Here is a 17,988-nt window from a genome sequence, read left to right on the forward strand (position 1 = left end):
CATAAATGGGTGGGTGGGGAAGGGGAGGTCGCTCACGAGTGTTCTCTTGTCTGTGTGTGTGTGCGATATTGTCCGTGCTTTTGTTTTCGCCCTTCTAGGATGTGTGAGTGGTTGATATGGTGGCGCGAGGCTGATTGCGCTGGGATCGAAGCGTGCTGCTATATGCTTGATTGAGCCGCAAGTACCTATTGGTTCCGGGAAGAGAAGTGAGTTGTTTACGCTGTTTCGTTCGCATCGTAGAGTTTCGTCCGCGATCAGAGAAACGCTGAAGAGGTGAGCTTTTTTTAACTTTCCAATCGAGATCGAACCACACACTTGAGGGATTGATTCTTTCTTGAGCCAGAATAGGATCACAAAATTATCTTGATAACCCACTACGTTTCGTTAGCAGTAGAATGGATTCGCAAGAGTGTTTCTCGTTTGGGTCAAGGTTAGCGATCGGAGCTCAAAAAACCACGTGCACACTTGGCTAAGGCGCGACAATTGAACAGTTTAATATTAAGGTGTTTACTTCGCTCCTGAATTCTTCCCTCACCAGGTAACTTTGATAAAGCATCGGGCATTGGAAACACGCCGGTTTATGGGAATGCAGTGACTCCAGGACCACTGATAAAAAATTTGTGGTGTCCGACAATTCCTTTAATGGTACGAGTTGACGAGGCTGTCCAGATCTGTCAGTCTTCGGCCTGTTTGTCATCTGCATCTATACACTAAACCTCATGCCGCCGCAAGCAATTTGTGTTTGAATTTGGGAATGTTGGGACACCAACCGTTAAGAAGAAAAAACGAGAAGAAAAGTAGATGCGAGTAATTTTACTAATTAGTGCCGCCTAACATTTAATAAAGGCCCTCATTGGTCGGGGGAGAAACGAATTCCCTCACCGAGCAAAATATCTCTCTTATTTTATAGTTTATCGTTCGTCATGGTGTGCCAGCTTTCTCAGCGGCGAGGATATTTCGCCCGGTCTCGGCCGGAGGAGTCAATCCCCGCGCGTGGGCGTCTACGCACCCGTTTGACCGCCGGGGTGTTCGCCGGCCTGATTTCAGTCGTCCCAAACGTGGAATTCTGCCCAGGACGCCGGCTTTGGGACGCTTTGTGATTCCAGTCTGCTGCACACGAGCTGCATCCTCGTACCTCGCGAGGTATTGGTATAGAAATCGAGTCAAGTAGGACTGGCGAATGGAGAAGCCCGTATTCCTGCATCGGACCGATCAAATTTGAAATACGGTAAAAAGCTCAACCCATTGGCTCAGTTCAAAATGGAAAAGAAGCATGGGATCATTGCAGTATTTACTTTAATTAGTCTTCTCGCACAATTGTTGAAGTTGTAGCCGTTTCGAATGTAATTTCGGCTGAAACTCATAGTTTGAGACGAGGACTACGATAAGAGACGAAGAGCTTGGCATTAAGACTCGCTTGGTTGTAACGAAGTCCTCAATTACCTTCATTAATCTAATGTGCACCAATAAATGCTGTCGTTAATGTTGGAGGTTCGCGGATCTGACGGGGAAACTGGGAACATACCTCTCGCAAGAAATACTCCTTTTCATTAAACGTCGTGTAATATCTGTAATGATTGTTTTGAAAGCTTGTCCCATTACAGAAATAAAGTCTAACATTATCGAGTTATCAGGCTTGCACCCGTCGCAGTGCCGTATGACATTCTATTAACCTTAATGAAAACAGTGCTAAAACAGCACGAGTGTCAAAAGTGAAGAAACTGTCTCTCAGGAGCCGTCGCCGGTCGACTCCTGAGTCGTGACTCCCGCGCGCGAAACCGCTCCCCTGACTCTGCAGGACGTGCCTTCTCCCGCGGCTGGGTGCCGCGACTGACACCGCTCCGTCCCGCGCGCCGACTCACCGTTCCCGCGCTACCGCGGCTCCCCTTCCACGGCACCCTTCCTCCCACCCCCTCCCGGACGAACACGCGCCTCGCTCGCGCCCTCCCCGCCATCGCCGGGAGCAGACGTCGGCGGGACCCTGATGCCTCCGCTGCCGTCAGTTCCCTCCACCTCCTACGGGTACGTACGGCCGCGCCACCGCCGAGTTCGCCCGGCTCGTCGACGTGCCAGCGGGCGGCTTTCCCGGCGTGTCTTCGCGGGGGAGTGTTGGCCTCGTCGCCGGTGACGAGGTGAGTAGTGGACCGGCACGGGTTGACGGGACGTCTTTTTTTTACTTTGTATCGGGCTCTTGTTCTCACCGACATAATATTCCTTATGCGATTGTCTGGGAGTGATCTGTGGGCAGGGTTAAACAATAAGGAAAAACCATAATGTACTACGGATGATCTTAGTGTGTAGTTTCATTTTCAATTAAAATGTTCTGGTACCTTGTTACAAGCGTATTTGTGGCCTTTTTCAAATGCAAACGATGCTTTAAATTCCTACTTCTTTAACTTCCGACATTTGTTTAAAGACTCATTGTATTTGCACTTAGAATGCCGTAATTGACTGTTGGTGATCTTAGTGTGTGGTTAAATTTTCGAATCCATTTAGCTAAAAACTTGTCATTAGCATTTTTACTCTCGAATATACTCTGTTGCATAGTTCTACGACTTCCAAAATAGTATTTACTAACAATACGTGTGTAGCAGTAAAAAATTTCACCGACACAGAATTGGAATGGGAGATGTATCGTTATCGATACACGAGGGCGATAATGAGAAAGTGATTAGGGGTTGACCTTGAGATTATAATTTTTGACTTGCATATCTTGGTTGGTGGATTAGTTTTCAATAATATTTTTACATTGGGATTTACAGTTAAAAACCTCTTTATACTATAGATGATCTTAGTGGGCGGTTTAATTTCAAATGCGTTCAGGTGCAACTTTTTTACATGCGAGTTTTTAAAATTTCTTTTCTCTTGCAAACGATTTTGCATTGTTCTGCAAGCCAAGAGTTGGTACCTCCCACGTGTATTTGCGGTATAATTATCGTAACGGCATAGTTTTTGATGTGAGATATATCGTAATGGATGCACGAAGGCGATAATGCGGGGGTGATCATAAAATGAACGTAATTTGACAATTTTTTTACAGATCTGTGCAATGGTGTGTGGTGACGTTTCAAAAAAAAATATTTGGAGAGGGATTTAGGCCATAAAACCTATTCAGAATGTTGGTGAATATATTTCTTTAGGTTTAGATTTGTAGGTTTGACATAGTTCTATAACTTTCCACATAGAAATATCCAAATATTGTGGTGTAATTAACTCACCTGCATAGCTTTGAATAGATACTACCAACGAGTTTTTTTTGTTATTTTCTCATATATACGACTTTGCATTGTTCTGCAACCCCTGACGGGGTACTTTCAACGTGTGTTAAGTATAGTTATCCTACACTTATAGTTTTCGATTTTCGAGGGTGATAATGCGGAAGTGATCAGGCATTGACAGTAAGAATAACTATTTTGACCGTTTTGTACCATGGTATGAATGTGCATTCTAAATAAAATGTAGCATGAAACCTTGTGCAATGGAGCGTTGGCTTAGTTCAATCCTTTAAACGCTTTAGATAAGTTTTACAGCTGTACGCCAAATGGGTGATTGGCTGTAATAATCTCACCGGTTTCCGCCTCTGTTATAATTGAAAATATATTTCACAATTTTCAAATGTATACCATTCGATGGGCTCTATATCGTTTTCGATTCGGAAGGGTTATATTGTAGAAGTAATATGACGTCAACTTGCTATAGTATTGCAATCCCAGGATTGGTATACCTCAGCACTGCATTTCTTCCTATCCTAAACGAGTTTCTTTGCTTCCCTGTGGTTCCTTATCCTCCTATCTGCCCCAAATACTTTATATTTTGCTGAGACAAGTGAAACAAATCAAAATAACCAAAAACTCGGAATCTTCTAGGGCATATTAAGGTTCACGTCTCATGAGAACCTGCATACTTTGATTTGGAATGAAATAATTTTGTACTTTTCAATAAGATTTTACTTTTCTCTACCAGTTTCAGCGCAGTAGCATCATTTGATAGGAAGGTAGGTATTAGGAGTAGTCGACCGATAGCTGAGATCATTTGCGCCATGAGGGAAGGGTGCAGAGAGACCTGGTATCGGCATTAGCCTCCTCTTAATGAAAGGCACCAAGGGGACCACGGCTTAACGTCCCATCCGACGAACGGAGTGCTGCGCTATAAATGTCCCCCACACAACATTAAATAAGGGGTCAGGCAGTCTCTGCGAAATATCTGCTACCTTCGTGATTAATAGCTTCATTTTCAAGAGGTTACAAAACTCTGAATCCACCAGTGTAACTTATGTAAGCCATTATTTAAGTTCTACCGAATTTTTTCAAGATACTACCCTGTCTTCATCCCAGTTACCTCCCAAATATTTCACTTTACTTTTCTCTCCACCATTTTCCTTATCCCCTGCCTCCCTATCTTCGGGGTATAAATGTGTGACACGGATGGCTTTGGTGTATTGTAATCCCTTGAAAATGACGCAATTGCATTGAAATGTGAAAAGGTACAATGTTATTTCATTCAAAACCATGACAAATTCTACTCAATTAGCCCATCGACGATTAATTTTACCTGCATACTTTGCCTTGCGGGTAATCCGGTGCTTCCCTAAGGGACATCTAAGAATAGCAGTCTTTAAGCGACACGTGTTGTTAAATGTTTTTTTTTCTGTTAATATCGGGCTTCCTTATGCCTTTTAGGTCTTCAGCTTAATTGTGTCAAAATGGTCAAGAGGCCATAGTGTTTACTTGGCTTCAATACGTCACTTGCAATCGAAATTAATGCTACTTCCTCAGTGAAACGAGGGGCTTGGTAGTCTTGTGGAAAGAGAGCTGATCAAAGGGAATCAAGCTTAAATACCGTGTGAAGCTTTCGGACACCCGAAAACTAAAAACTGACCTTCGTACCCAGGTTGATTTGAATTCACACATCCGTGTCTTATTCAAGGTTGGTTTCAACTTTTACCTATCCAGGGCCATAGCCCCCCTAGCCCCTTTCTGGATCCGTCACTGGATTTTGAGGTGGTTTTGAATGAAATAACGTTGTTATTGAGGTATCTAATTTACACGAGACGAAATGTTAATTTTGTTAAGTTGTCGAATATAAAAAATTAATACATTACAGAAACTTAGCATGTGGAAAAATTACTAAAAATGTACATACATTTTTATTTTAAAACTTTTTTCTTTGGAAAAAAATCAGCATTCGGGTAGAATCACTTAGAGCGAAGTAGTTCCTTGCGCTAGCGGTGATGCAGTGTCATTCGGGTGACGTGGCTACATCCTGGTAAGCGCAATGATTGAAACTTTCGGTAAGATTTTTGTGACGAGAAGTCTGTTTTCTTATGGCAAACAGTATAACAAAAAATATTTTTCGGAAAAAATAATACTTATAGCTGCGATAAATTTTCAGTACGGCGGTTTAGTTCATGATATATTTTGTAATCACGTAGAAAAGCCCTTAAAACCCCTAAAATATCCTTTATTCCGCGTGAGATATTAAGAAAAATGCTTGTCTTATTTATCGCAATACGAGATCACTGTTAAATTTACCTGAATTTGGTGCGTTAGTAAAACTATTGGTTTGCTTAAGTGCTTTCTCCCACACGTGTATTCCTACCGAATGATTTCTGCCGAAAGCACTACATACGCTGAATTGGATGCCGTAAGTGCTGCCTTTTTTAGTGGGGTAGTATTTTTTCCAAGGTTGTACTTCTGTCTGAAGGAAAACGAAAAGAATAGAATTGCAAATATTTTTTTATTTTGAAGAAGTACCTAAAGTATTAAGAAATTTAAAAAGTTAACATTAATTTTGAAACTTTCTTACTCTTTCCATATGATTAAAACGTTTCCGGCAAGCACAAAAGATGTCTGAATTAGCTCAAGTGTAGAATGTTCATGCAGATCTAGATATCGGGGAAGATTAATGCAATAACGTGACATTGATTTCTTTTAAAGAATTTTTTATGACAATACTATAATTTTCAAGTTTATAATTTGAGAAGTCTTAATATGACATATTAAACGCAAGAAAAGAAACAAATCGGCTTTGAAAGGAATGGCTTCTCCAATTAAATCAAACAGCAAAGTATAGGGGAATGTGAAAACGGTAAATATGATTGTATTCTATTATTGTTTTTTCTAATCCTATTTCTAGGCATTTTATGCATCACATGTAGCAAATATGTTTCCTTAATTTCGATTCATTCATAATTATCAATCCTTAAATTATTCTGCTTAATTTTCATTACGTTCATGACTGGTTTGAATATACTCTTAGAATCGCCATGTACACGTAATTCCTCTATAGGCGTGTGCGTGCGTTTGATGTGCCAGATCACCACCAATTGACTATTAAGGAAATAAAGAAATAGAAACAAAATAGGCACTCTTCACATTTCGCCCTTTTGATATGATTTCGACATAGCATAGTTCAAGGGAAAACGAATTCCATAATCTATCCGTCTGGCAAAATATGTATCCTAGGTATATTGTCGTTCCTGTCGGACATGGAAATAGCGAGATATTCTAAGATGATGTTCTCCATGCCAATCTGAAAGATATCTTTCTTTTCAATTGCTCGAGGAGTCCAAGCGCTGTCTGTTACCTTCGCGGTTCTAGCAGCTCCCAGAGAAATTCCCATAGCAACGTTCTCTGTTCCGTCGTATCGGTATTTACCGAATAGCGCAGCCAACCATATTATTTTATTTGGCTCGGGTATCCGGAACAGCGTTATTAAATGCAATCAGTTGATAAGTGAACCATTTGCGAGACATTTCACGAAGGTTAACAGGGTGCTGTGACTTGCTTTTCGACTAGACGATAGTGATGGGGCGATGCGGGTTGTTATACAGCTCCGTTTTTTACGACCTGGGAAATTTATGGCGAATCAGACCGTGTTTAACAGTCATTCGCCTCTGTTTCCGTGTAAAAAAAAGAGGCTCTGCTAACGCTCCTAAGGTGTTTGTGAGATAACGTATAAGGTGCTGAGCTGTATATTAGGACGATTCTCACTTCGACGCTTGGCGGAATAAAGGAATTCGTTTTCCCTCGAACAATATATGCTGTGTCGATATAAAGCTGAAATTAATTAACTGTACAGTAGTCCTTTCTTGGTTAAATATCAGCGCCTTTGTATTCAAATCGAATTATCAACAGTTATATAACTATTAAGATATATATTATTACAAATAGATCTTTATATGTCATTCCGCATATGCTACATTAATACTGTTCCTACAGTGATACATGAGGTATCATTTTGAACACTGAATCACCGGCTTCTGACGAAAAATACAATTTTAATCTTAAATATCACCATTTATCGATTAATTTGACTTGAAAATTTCGATTTTTCCATATCGATTACATATTAAAAATCAGCGCCTTTGCGTTCAAATCGAATGATCAACGGTTATATTATTATCATCATATATATATTATTACAGAGAGGTCTTTTTCTATCATTCGGTGTATGCTCCGTTAATACTGCTCCTACAGTGATAAATGAGGTATCATTTTAAACAATGAATCACTGACTACTGACGAAAAAAATACAGTCTCAAACTCAAATTTCATCATTTATCCTTCAATTGGACTTAAAATTTTCGATTTTTCCATTTGGTTACTCGCTCGAGGTATATCGGCTCCACACATATTTTATTCTTAACTACAAAAACAGGTTTAAAAACCCGTTTTACGTGGTAATTATGTTTGTGTTAAAGAAACTCATACCTAATCAAAAAGTTACAGACGACAAAATTGTTACTTATAATATGGTATTCAAAGAAGTTTTATAAATTGGGTGCCATTATTCAGTAACATACGTCATGATTGTTCCTACTGGTACCAAACTCTCTTGCCTGCATTGTATTCATATGTTTCGTGTATTTTTGTAAGAAAAGAAGTATAAAGAAACTACTTTATGGTACACCTTCTTCTCTATTTATAACCAAATTACACCGATTCCTTAACATAAGTATTCTTTGATAGCGTGGAAGTGCTAAAATTTTTAACGGGTTACCTTGTTAATATTATTATTACTACTATTCCAGAGTGGGAATTTCTAGCTGCCGAGTATTAAAACAAATTATTTAATTCATTTTCTTCAAATTACTTACTATCCCATTATTCTTGTTATAATAAAAGACCATTTTGTCTTATTTTACTAATATTCTAAATCAAGGAACTTTTTTTAATTTATCACAAGTTATTGAGTCGATTTGATAATCCTTGTAGCCCCAAAAAGCTAAATATTCTTTTAGTGAATCACGAGCTTGATAGAAGTTTTCTTCAGACTTAAGTATTTTTAATAATTTATTTCATAGGGATTATTAGCCTATTTTCTTAAAAGAGTTCTAATAAATATATAAACATATCGGACTTAATTAAATATATATGTTGTTTAAAGTTTAACCAATTCTTTTGCTATCGTTTCGCAATCGCACTTTTTGCATTATCAGGTCTTGAAAGTTTTTTCGAGTTAATACATGGCCGAAAACGCTCTAATACTCAGCCAAACTTGAACCTCTAACCAACCTAAGTAGACCTATATCCAATGAAAATGACCTATATCAATAAAATTAATAACTGAAGAAAGGCTCAAGATATATTCAACCGTTGGAAATGGTTTTATTCAAAATACTGGAATATATATCGGGGCATTACAGTGGAAAATCATTTATGCCCATCTAAATAGTCTACGAAGTCTTGAGACACAAGTCGTCTATCAGGAAACTAGTTACGAATTCGATGGGATTCAGTTGGTAGCTTGCGATTCCTGCTCAGTCGCAGTGAAACGGGGAAATAAAGAATGATGAGGGATACTCACGACGACCTTAAGAAAAAGTAGCGCGATTCAAAATGAAACTGTTGACCGCACTCTTAGTATAGGATCTTAATTCGATTTTTTGAAAATTAATTTGTGCTATTAGTGACTATGTACGTAATGAAATGGAAGTAAGGTTTTTTAGCCATATGGAATTGTCTATTTCAATTATTTTTTTGGTAAGTTTCTCAAATTTTTTAATGTGTCTTTGTTTCACTTGATTGAAATATTTTTCATATAACTGTTCCTGATGTCTAAAAAAGGAATTGTAAAAACTATTCGGAGTTAAATTTGAAAATGATTTTTTATTTTCTTCAAGGTTTTTTTTAGTTTGGTCTATTTCCCAAATGCAAATTCTTATTTCAGTTATTAATATTGATCTTTTGAATTTGTAAACTATTTTTTCAACATCATTAGAAAATGGATGAACTGAATTAAGCAGTGAGTAGGTACATTTAACGTTATTAACAATATGAGTTGGAAAAAAGTTTGATTTCTTACATTTAAGTAAAAAAATGAGACTGTTTTTTTTACTTGCTAAGCGTCTCATAAGTTTGGAAATTTCATTAGCGGCATGCGTAGCATCAATACCAAATCTTTGACGGAAATATGCGTAAAAACCTTTTACTTTAGTTAATCAAACTTATGAGACGCTTAGCAAGTAAAAAAAACAGTCTCATTTTTTTGCTTAAATGTAAGAAATCAAACTTTTTTCCAACTCATATTGTTAATAACGTTAAATGTACCTACTCACTGCTTAATTCAGTTCATCCATTTTCTAATGATGTTGAAAAAATAGTTTACAAATTCAAAAGATCAATATTAATAACTGAAATAAGAATTTGCATTTGGGAAATAGACCAAACTAAAAAAAACCTTGAAGAAAAGAAAAAATCATTTTCAAATTTAACTCCGAATAGTTTTTACAATTCCTTTTTTAGACATCAGGAACAGTTATATGAAAAATATTTCAATCAAGTGAAACAAAGACACATTAAAAAATTTGAGAAACTTACCAAAAATAATTGAAATATGTACGTAATGTTTTTATTATCTGGAAGATTTAGTTGAATTCAATGTTGGCAATGAGTCATTGCAGGAAGAACCACCAAATGAGCAGTCAAGTTTTACGTAGTCACCTATAGCTGTACACAAGGCAATAAAAATTAATAAAAAGATTGAAAAGTACTCGTCTTGTAACTTTTTCCGGGGCCGTGGTAGCCCAGTGGGTAGTGAGCTTGACTCGAAGAGTCCCAGGTTTTAATCCTGGAGGAAAGCTTTCAGATCTTCCTCGAAGTTCTCGGAGGTCTAGGGCAAAGAACTGGCCACCATACCCTGAATGTGAAGTTCACACGCCTGTGGTTTAGTCCGGGTTGAGCTCTGCTCTTACTGTCCAAACTAAACTTTAGGTTGAGGCAATGAATTAGTGCGAATAAATTTTTAACTTTCGGAATCAGAATCGAAATTAAAAAAAGATAGTGAACGAACTCATTGCAATATTTTTATCGCGATAAATCCCACGAAAATTAAAATAGAGGATTTTTAAGACTAACTTTTTTTTCTAAATGTATTGTCAAGCACCGCGCATTTAAATGGGTTTATTAAAGTGGTTAGTACTTAAGTCATAGACGGACAATGTGATTAGAGTTTCACGGGGAAAAAAGGTTTAATTAGGAAAGTTATCCGAAATTAATATACATGATGATGTGATCTACCAAATTCATAACTTTTCAATGCTATTCTCGGAAATTACAAACATTTTACTGCAACATATTAGAGGAAAGTGGAGGAAAGAGATTTCATTGCACTCATCACCACGTGGAAATTTTTGAAAACTGATTAATAAGCGATCAAAGTGGCAACAGAAATGAGCCTTCTTTGGGTTGGATTTGGACCTCCTTTATGCAGTCTCATTGATAACTCCTCCGAGGCCATCTCTGTTTTCCGTTCATTCGCCAACGCAAACTCGTCCTTCTCCGTGTTTGCTTCCTCCTGATGTCAGAAGCGAACGAGTCACGTATATCGTCCATATTAGCGTGTAAGATCTACGCAGGGATTTTTTTTTCATTTCCTACCCGCGTGACGTCAGATGGACATCGACGCTTGAATGTGATAATGTAATTTCAACGCTTCTTCTCTCCCCATCCGTGACTTGGTGGTGGTAGTATTCAAAGGAGGGGACGGATAGCTTACGTTTTATCGCTGAGGTAATTTGAGCCTTAGGGTAAGATATGGTAATGGTAGTGGAGAGAAACCCGGCCTGTTGTTAACGGAAGGCGCCAAGGGATGACGGCTTAACGTCCCTTCCGACGTACCGAGCATTGCGCTTGAATGATCTCCACACAATATTCAAGCAGGTATCGGGAAGTCTTTGCAAATTTTCTGCTACCGCCGGGATTTGTACCTTACACTACGGGGAAGGAAGCTAACACAATAGCTATTACACTAACCCGATCCCTATGTGACTTGGTGAAAATAAAGAGTAATAGCTCTGATCGAATTTTTTTGTGATGCGTATTTTTCTGTTGGTTTTGCTAAGTTCATCGGAGAAAAAGGAAGAGAATTAAAAAGTGCTATTTAGAAAAAATATTTGGAGAAGAATTAAAGCAAGAAAACAGAAATTCGATTGAACTCGATTTGTTAAATGTTAAGTAGTCAATGTGATGGTTAATCAGTTAATTATGAAGTCTATCTTCAAGTGCGTTGTCATCGGAATGAAAAATTATGCTTAAGTTTCTTGATTTATTCTGACTTTAAAACGTCTTTAATCTTCTGCCGTGTAAGTATGGCAACTTATAGATAACGTTCAACCGTATATAATTCATAATCAATGCTACATATAATTGTATTGTATAAAACGCATAGAATGCGTATAGAACACTCAGGATCGTATCAGCATTGCTAACTGTTGATTTGAGGTATTTATTCACTTTTGTATGGCCTTCACAACCTTTTAGTCCCATTATCGCTCGATCCTTATCTTTAGATGGTCGGTGAACTAATGATTTTAAAATGCGCGTACAACGTGCTTACTCCGCTCTTTAATCTGGATTGTCACAGCGGATTAGTGGTGGAAATTTAGGATCCGGAAAATTTATCGCTAAATATTTTCAGGCCGAGAATCCGAGATAACCGTCGCCGGTGATTAAGTTGTGTGCTCTCAAAGTTTCTCTCAGTGAATGTTGGCTATCGCGAAGTGGAGAACCTTTTTCTTGGGAAGTGTAAGAATCTACGGCTTTTTTCCACTAGCGAGGCTTATTCTAGTTGTTATTTGGTTATTTTTGGCCAGTTTAACATAAGCTAAAAGCGATCCTTTGACAAAGGTGGCTGAGTGCTCAAAACTATCATTGGAAATATTCTGGACTCCTAAATTTCTACTGCTACGGTAGCAGTGCTTCCACGTAAGTAATCTACATATATACGAGATACCGTGCAAGCAACCATTAGGGTGCGAAAAATCCACAGATAAAAAATAATTCACCTTGACCAGGATTCGAACCCAGATCCCCCGATTTCCGGTCGAGTGATTTAGCCAGTTAAGGTCAGGATCCGGGTTCGAATCCTGGTCAAGGCGAAAGAATTTTTCGCTGTAAATTTTTGGCACAATTAGTGCTTTGCGGGTGACTCTATAAAGATATCACCACCTTGCCACCTTGTCTGGTCCTCAAATTTTCACAGGGAAAAATGTTATCTCGGTAGCTTAACTGGCTAAAGCACTCGACTAGAAATTGGGGGATCCGGCTTCGAATCCTGGTCAAGGCGAATGATTTTTTCTCTGTGGATTTTTTGCACAATTTGTGCCTTGCGGGTGACTCAGTAAAGATATCACCGTGGTTAGTCCCGGTATTCTTAAATTACCACCAGGGTGTGTTGCCCGGCGTGAATCCACACTATGCACGCAGCAATTATCCTAGCCTTAATCAGACACGAGCTCGCTTGCCGGACACAGGCCAAGCACACTGGACAGCGAGATGCGGTCAAGCCAGATACTAGGAGAGTGATAATGACGCGAACGTGCTACTTTGTAAAATAAAACTATTATTCAGTGGTAGAAAATGAAAAGTGAGCGTAGTAAGTAATGGCGTCGTTCACTCAAGGCCATTTACACGATACATTAACACGTACGAGTTAATGTCTGATTGCATGAACGATTTTGGTGGACCGGAACGGAACATTTACGAATGCATGAATCAAATTAGAACGGGTTCTATTTTTGTTCATGCATTAGCACAAGTTGGGTTGTCACACGGTGCATTTTGACGTTCATTCTCGCGTTAACTGGCGGTATTCCACAGTTCAGGATAACTGAATTAAATGCGCTGCGGTATTCTACCGCGTGAGTCCTATGCCATAGACGTTTCGACCTGAAACTCGCATAATTCCTGATGACGATCAATGAGTCGAAACGTCTGCAATGCTCGGGAAACTCATGTGGTGAGAGCGATTCGTGAGCATTTTATTCAAAACATACTCCGAGAAAGCAAAAGGTCTTCATTCTTCATAACTTTCGAACGGCTGAATTGAATCATTGGTCAGATTTTCCCCTCTTTTTTATTCAATATTTATCAGAAAAGGATTGATTTTCTCCATATAGAGTATATACTCTACCTGACCACCTAGGTAGAGCAAGAGCAGTCTAGCGAGCATACAGGGCCATGCTAGCGAGATACACAACCTTTCTGTTCCCGCTATCGCTCCAGCGTGAGAGAGGCTTTACTACAAGAGCTGAGATACGCTCTTGCTAAAGTGTTCTCAAAATTGTAGACTGCTCTCTCTAGTGAAAATATAGCGAAAACCTACAATGTATACGCACCTTTAGTGCATATAGACATTAACTTGTGCGAACTAATGTACTGTGTAAACAGACCTTCAGACCCGAAGTTACAATTCATTAAAATGATTCGGAAGGCGGAAGGAAAGGATAAGTTACGAGGAGAAAATTTCCGAAAGCACTCTTATAACTTGTCGACTGCATTCCAGAAGTACGTGACGTCAGTAGTTTTCGCTCATTAAATCGTTCAGAGGTAGCTCATTGAAGGGAGGAATCGTTCACAAGGGGATAACTCAACTAAACAACTCAGAACCACGCGAGGTCTAGGAGAAGCGGGAAACAGTTATATGGTCGGCATGAGTAGATGACGTCATCATTTTACCTACAAAAGGGTTGAGGCCATCGATCTTTCGCTGTAGAAGTAGGCGACTGGTCGAAAAAGGAAAAATATAGGCATCATGATTTTTAGGCTCTTAAAGAATCGATAATGAAATTAAATTGCTGAGCGATACTGAAAATTCTGTCTTCTCCATAATTTCCGGCATCTAATAGGACGGATGAACCTTGCTCTCGACTGGTTAATTTTATGGTTATTATGATATGTCCTGATGCCCCTGGCTGATGATAGACAACAAATATGAAAAATCTTAATGCCGATGCGCGGCATGCAAATGTCTTCTTTCGATAATTTGACCCGGTGGAGAACCCGAGGAGAATACCTTCTATCTATCTAACTATCACGCCGGCAAAGCATACGACTTCAAGGATCTCGGAGTCTACGATGCTATTTTTAACAATCCCTGTTTCTATTTAGTAATATATTGCCCTGCAAATGTTTTCTATCGTTATTTCCAAGGTAGGAAATTTGAATGTTGTTGAATTATTCCATTCCTTGGATTGAATTCCTGGGACTGAATGCGAGCAAACATACTCTCTCGAAGTAAACATAAGAAGGGAGGTTGGCGATGTGAAGTCTTAATTCTCTGCAATCGATTTGGCTTTTTTCGCTGTGTATATACGGAGTAGGAGATTTTCGTTACTGCATGAGGAGACGCGAGTTATCTCAATTTCAACCGCCATCTTTAATTAAGGAAAGAGCCCGTTCAATTCGGGGTCGAGTCGCATCGACATGTCATCCAATTCGCACGTGCCCGAGACCTTGAGGAAAAGAAGTCTTCTCGAAGTGGTGACAAACACCTGCGGCTATTTATGGAAATATTTCCTCCTGGTTTTTGTGCATCGTCAACAAATGTTTGGCCACGTCATTGTGTCACTTGAGACGGCCATTGTGGAGGGAGAGTTAAGCCTTGTCCCAATTCGTTAGAGTACATTTCAAATATCTTTGGGACTGATAGGCTGTGCCTAGTAGGGGAGAGGGCAAAGTCGAATGGTTAAGCTTTACTTCATAATCAGTGATGGTATGCATGTTCTGGATGAGGAATTTTAGTATCATCTGTTACTTCAGTCTGTTACCTACCATTTTGGAATTTATGGAAGTGGCTCAGGCATGTAATAATACACCATTACGTTTTTTTTCAATGGCTGCATATTTTTCACTTTTCCCCGCATCGGGGGCAAAGTGAAATTGTTAAGGGGGCTAAGTGGAACTTGCTCTTGGAAAAATTAAAATAGGTGGAACATACTATCCTGCAGCTTTGAAAAAAGTTCGGCTGTTATCAATAAACCACGTTCTGTAGACACCAAGGTTCCGACTTGTTTTTTCCATTACGGGCCTATGTTCAAGGCCGAAGAGTAACGGAGAAGAGGCTATTCGTTATGTATATGCCGCCATCATATTAGGCGGTCGATTTACGTCGCAATTAGCTCGATCAATGTGGCTCGGCCATGAAAAACAGAGTTATGCGTGAATTTTATTAACTATTGTTTTTATTGCAATTAATATTGTTTTCCAAGTTAAACTGGATACAGTCAATGATAAAATTTGGATCATAATTTCAAATAATTCTCAAAGAAGTCATTTCATGTTCCTGGGCAAAAGAAAGGAGTTTATGTCAGTGTAGTATTTCAATGCTTGCCTCGTGAACGGCAGTGAAATATACATGAATGAGAAAAAAATTCATGGGAAAAATTGCTATGAGAAAAAACCGGGATTTGAACCACGGACCTTTGTATTTCCGGGCCATTACGCTGTTAAAACCTGAGCTATCATGGATAGACAGATCAAAGATAACTATTTAGTTCTGTATACTTTTTAGAAGGAATTAAAATTGATCATATTGTTCCACCATATTTCGCCTAACACATTTGAATTGTGATATCATCTTGAAATTACGAGGGCCGTTTTTTCGCAAGCTCCGATGGCTCATGAACAGAGGAAAAAGTGATTGATTAAAAATTATTTCATTGCTAAATGTTGGGCACAGTTGTGGTATCCTTTCGATATAATTGCCGCGGCGATTGAGGAATTGGTCTTGCCTGTGGACAAGCTTTACTATACCTTCTTCATGGAATGTTGCCGCCAATGACTTTCAATGAATTCTGCCTTTCTCCTGAAGCTCATCACCCGTTTGAAAACGCTTCACTCCTAGCCACATCTTCATTTCAGCGTTAAGATGGAAGTCACACGGCACTAGGTCGTCACTATACGTAGGGTGGTCGAAAATGTCCGATTGAAATTGCACAAGGTGCAATTGGGCTGCATAAGCGCTGAGTTAACGGGCGCTGTCATGGATCAGAATACTTCCAGAAGTCAGCATGTCTCTTCTTTTGTTTTGAATGGGAATGGGAGTTATGTTTCACACTGAGAAGCTGCATTTACTAAAAAAATTTTCTTTTATCGGCATAAAGATGAAGACATGTCGACGCTGAAGCCATTCGGCGAGTTTTCTGGCTATCGCTCCGCAGTGCTCACTTGGCGGGAGAATCAATTGAGGCAGTGTAGTTAATGAGATTGCCACTGACCTTAAAATAACAACTTACGGTCAGAAATGACTTCAACGTGTGGTGTGGAGGATGCGTAGTTACCCTATGTGCGCAGTTCTCGCATGTCGCTTGTGCGGTGTTTTTGCCGAGCGATCGGAGGTAGAAAGAAAAACCTCCCTAGTAGACATCTAAATAGCATAATGTAAACACCTAAATATAAAACCATAAGCCTCAGTACAATAAATAAGGGATTTAAGGAACCTGTATAGCCTAGTGGTCTGTGCAATAGTACAGTGGTTCGATTCCCGGTCCAGGGGAATTTTTTTCTCATGGCTATTCATGTATGGAGTTTATGTCGGGTTTTAAGGTGTGAATGTGAATTATTTTTGGGGGATGTGAAAAGAAACATGAACTGTATAATTTTCCGTTGATTAAATTTTAATAATGTTTCAGCATGTGCCAGCGCTATAAGGTCCATTAAGATATACCACTGAAAAAGTGAAAGATTGAGTTTTTCAGGAATACGAGGGGGTACCCAAAAATAACCGGACAGAAATCGCTGCGCACCTGACTCATCTATTTTTGGGCTTCTCCCACTAGATGGTGTTATTTCATCATTAGTCAGTATGCAAAAAGACGTGGCGGTAGACGGTTGTAGCGAGCCCATGTGACAGTTTACATTCGAAGAGTTTTTTGAAATGGCTGATATTCGAGAACAGCGTGCAGCGTTGAAAATTTGTTCTCTGCTGGGAAAAATTTACTCGGACACGGTTAATCTTTTGTCTGCGGCTTAAAAAGAACACGCCTTAAAAATAATTGAAGTGGACGAGTGGTATTCGTAATTAAAAGCGCAATTAATTAGTGATTAAAAATTCGTAATTTAAAGGCGGCAACATGTCGATCGAAGACAATCAACGCCCGGACCGGCCTTCCAGGTCCAGAACTGATGGAAATGTGGAAAAGAATTGTACCCTTGTGTACGAGGATAAGAGGCGTATTTACAACGCTACGAGGCTAATATTTACGAATTCGCTGAAGAATATGGTCTTTCTTTGAGTTCATTGCAGTGAATGTAAGCTGAAGTTTAGTAAACGAGACGAATCGCGGTGAAATTCATCTCCCGTTTGCTAACTCCTGATCAAAATGCGGCACGTGTTGCTGCTTGCCGCGACTTGAGGTTTTGGTAAAAAAATTGCATGATACTGCTTTCTAACTCACCCTACTCACTAGATCTCGCACTTTGTGATTTCTTTTTGTTCCCCCGGATGAAAATGGTGATGGAAGGAAATGTTTTCATCACAATACGGAGGTGAAAATGGAATCGAAGGCGGTCCTGTAAGGCATCAGAAACGAGTACCAAAGGTGTTTCGCGCAGTGGAAAAAACTTTTTAACGAAAGTATCAGTTTAAAAGGAGGGTACTTCGAATGTATCTAGTGTTTGTAACACAAAAAATTAAATTTTGAATAAAAAAAAATTGTCCGGTTATTTTTGGCTCCCCCCTCGGTAAATACCCTAATGATTCGAAAAA

At 39.2% G+C, this 17,988-nt stretch overlaps 1 protein-coding gene across 3 annotated transcripts in view; it reads left to right on the forward strand.

Annotated features, from left to right (window-relative positions):
- The first annotated feature begins 1,868 nt into the window (after positions 1 to 1,868).
- LOC124162275 overlaps positions 1,869 to 17,988 on the forward strand; it is a 452,031-nt gene continuing 435,911 nt past the window's right edge. For 2 of the 3 annotated variants that reach the window (XM_046538753.1, XM_046538752.1), the window contains exon 1: positions 1,869 to 2,132. The gene's annotated coding sequence lies outside the window, so the exon portion shown is untranslated. The remainder of the gene's footprint in view (positions 2,133 to 17,988) is intronic. The other variant, XM_046538755.1, reaches the window with a different exon arrangement.

The sequence above is a fragment of the Ischnura elegans genome, chromosome 7 (genome assembly GCF_921293095.1).
Source record: "Ischnura elegans chromosome 7, ioIscEleg1.1, whole genome shotgun sequence".
Lineage (NCBI taxonomy): Eukaryota > Metazoa > Arthropoda > Insecta > Odonata > Coenagrionidae > Ischnura > Ischnura elegans.